This window comes from Hippocampus guttulatus, unplaced genomic scaffold, assembly GCF_054856545.1.
Source record: "Hippocampus guttulatus isolate MCC_2025c unplaced genomic scaffold, RoL_Hgut_1.0 HiC_scaffold_29, whole genome shotgun sequence".
NCBI lineage: Eukaryota > Metazoa > Chordata > Actinopteri > Syngnathiformes > Syngnathidae > Hippocampus > Hippocampus guttulatus.
Genome location: NW_028233888.1, coordinates 70,001 through 72,500, shown reverse-complemented (window position 1 = coordinate 72,500; position 2,500 = coordinate 70,001). Strand labels below are relative to the sequence as shown.

At 75.0% G+C, this 2,500-nt stretch overlaps 2 non-coding genes across 2 annotated transcripts in view; both read left to right on the top strand.

The window, feature by feature from the left end:
- The first annotated feature begins 1,534 nt into the window (after positions 1 to 1,534).
- LOC147185227 (5.8S ribosomal RNA) lies at positions 1,535 to 1,688 on the top strand. Its single transcript, XR_015099728.1, has one exon. It is a non-coding gene; the product is annotated as a 5.8S ribosomal RNA (ribosomal RNA).
- Positions 1,689 to 2,064: 376 nt separating this feature from the next.
- The window catches only part of LOC147185226 (28S ribosomal RNA), a 4,301-nt gene continuing 3,865 nt past the window's right edge, over positions 2,065 to 2,500 (top strand). Inside the window, exon 1 of the ribosomal RNA XR_015099682.1 lies at positions 2,065 to 2,500. This exon is cut by the window's right edge and continues 3,865 nt beyond it. This is a non-coding gene — a ribosomal RNA (28S ribosomal RNA).

Here is a 2,500-nt window from a genome sequence, read left to right as displayed (position 1 = left end):
CGGCGCACCCCGGCCTCCCGAGTTCGGAGCGGATGGATGGGCGGAGGAGGACGGCGGCGGCGGCGACGTCAAAGGCGGCCCGCGGGGAGAGGCGCGGGGCGGGGGCACGTGGCCCCCAGCCCCCGCGGCCCGACCCCGCGGTGCCGTCGGAGGCGGCGCCGGCGCACCCCGGCCTCCCGAGTTCGGAGCGGACGGATGGGCGGAGGAGGACGGAGGCGGCGGCGGCGACGTCGAAGGTGGCCCGCGGGGAGAGGCGCGGGGCGGGGGCACGTGGCCCCCAGCCCCCGCGGCCCGACCCCGCGGTGCCGTCGGAGGCGGCGCCGGCGCACCCCGGCCTCCCGAGTCATGAGCGGACAGATGCAAACGGATGGGCGGAGGAGGACGGCGGTGGCGGCGGCGGCGGCGGCGGCGACGTTGAAGGCGGCCCGCGGGGAGAGGCGCGGGGCGGGGGCACGTGGCCCCCAGCCCCCGCGGCCCGACCCCGCGGTGCCGTCGGAGGCGGCGCCGACGCACCCCGGCGCGCCCCGGCCTCCCGAGTCATGAGCGAACAGATGCAAACGGTTGGGCGGAGGAGGACGGCGGTGGCGGCGGCGGCGGCGGTGGCGACGTCGAAGGCGGCCCGCGGGGAGAGGCGCGGGGCGGGGGCGTGAAGGAGACGGGCGGGGGGTACGGTGCCGGTCTTTGGCCGGTCGCCTACACCCCCGCCCCGACCCGTAAGCGCCCCCAGCCCCCGCGGCCCGACCCCGCGGTGCCGTCGGCGGCGGCGCCGGCGCACCCCGGCGCTCCCCGGCCCCCCGAGTCCAGAGCGAACACACGGGCGGAGGAGGACGGCGGCGGCGGCGGCGGCGGCGACGTCGAAGGCGGCCCGCGGGGAGAGGCGCGGGGCGGGGGCACGTGGCCCCCAGCCCCCGCGGCCCGACCCCGCGGTGCCGTCGGCGGCGGCGCCGGGGCGCTCCCCGCCGCGCCCCGGCCCCCCGAGTCCGAAGCGTGAGAAACGCCGATAGGCGGCGGGCGGCGGCGGCCGCGCGGCCGCGGGGCGGCGGGCGGGTGCGCCGCGGGCGTCGCGGGGGGGGGGAGGAAGGTCAGGAGGACGGTGTCGGGCGCGGGGTGTATGTCGGTTCGCGTCGTCGCGCGGCCGGCCGCTCCCCGCGTCCCGCCCGGCCCCCGCCGGCCCCCCCCCCCGGTCAGGCGCCCGTCGGCGTTCCCCGACCGCCCCACCCCGCGCGTCCGCGCGGTCGTCGACGTCCCGTCCGCCTTGTCAACGCTCCCATAGTCCAGGCCGGGCCGCGGCCGGCGTCGGGGACCACTCCCCCGCCGGTGCCATCGCGACCTGGCCGACCTCGGAACCTTACCCCCAGTCGCCGGGTACCCAACCTTCTCGCCACCTTCGGCGGCGAGCGGGGGGTTCAATGTCTCCGAAGTCCCCCCCCGGCCTGCCGGCGGGGCGGGGGGGGCTAGGAGCGCCCGGAGGCGCCGTTATCCCCCTTTTTAACCCCTTCTCTGAATGTTGGCCAAAACCGCAAACCAAACGTACGACTCTCAGCGGTGGATCACTCGGCTCGTGCGTCGATGAAGGACGCAGCTAGCTGCGAGAACTAATGTGAATTGCAGGACACATTGATCATCGACACTTTGAACGCACCTTGCGGCCCCGGGTCCCTCCCGGGGCCACGCCTGTCTGAGCGTCGCTTGTACATCTATCGGGATCGGGGCGCCCACGGGCGCCCCCCTCCCGCGGTTGGGGCGTCGCGGGCCACCGCCGGCCTACCCCCCCCACCTTCCCTCCCCGCACGGGGAAATGGGGGTGGGGGGGGGGCGGACGGCACGGCCCTCGTCCCCCTAAGTATAGACCCGACCGCCCGCGCCCTCGACGGGCCCGACCACCGCGCGGCCGCAGGGGCCCGCGGCGGCTGCCGATGGAGGATCCGTCCCCCGCCGCGCAGTCCGCCGCGACGCACCGCGCGGCCGCGTAGGAGTCGTGCGCCCGGCGAGGCGCGGGGTTAACGGCCGACCCCCGATGACGGGAGGCGATCCGTCGCCCCCGCCTCTAACCCCGTTCGACTACGACCTCAGATCAGACGAGACGACCCGCTGAATTTAAGCATATTACTAAGCGGAGGAAAAGAAACTAACAAGGATTCCCTCAGTAGCGGCGAGCGAAGAGGGAGAAGCCCAGCGCCGAATCCCCGCCCGGCGGAGGGCGCGGGACATGTGGCGTATAGAAGGTCGCTTTGCCCGGCGCCGCCCGGTGGGGGCCCGAGTCCTTCTGATGGAGGCTCTGCCCGAGGACGGTGTGAGGCCGGTAGCGGCCCCCGGCGCGCCGGGGCGAGGCCTTCTCGGAGTCGGGTTGTTTGGGAATGCAGCCCAAAGCGGGTGGTAAACTCCATCTAAGGCTAAATACTGGCACGAGACCGATAGCGGACAAGTACCTTAAGGGAAAGTTGAAAAGAACTTTGAAGAGAGAGTTCAACAGGGCGTGAAACCGTTGAGAGGTAAACGG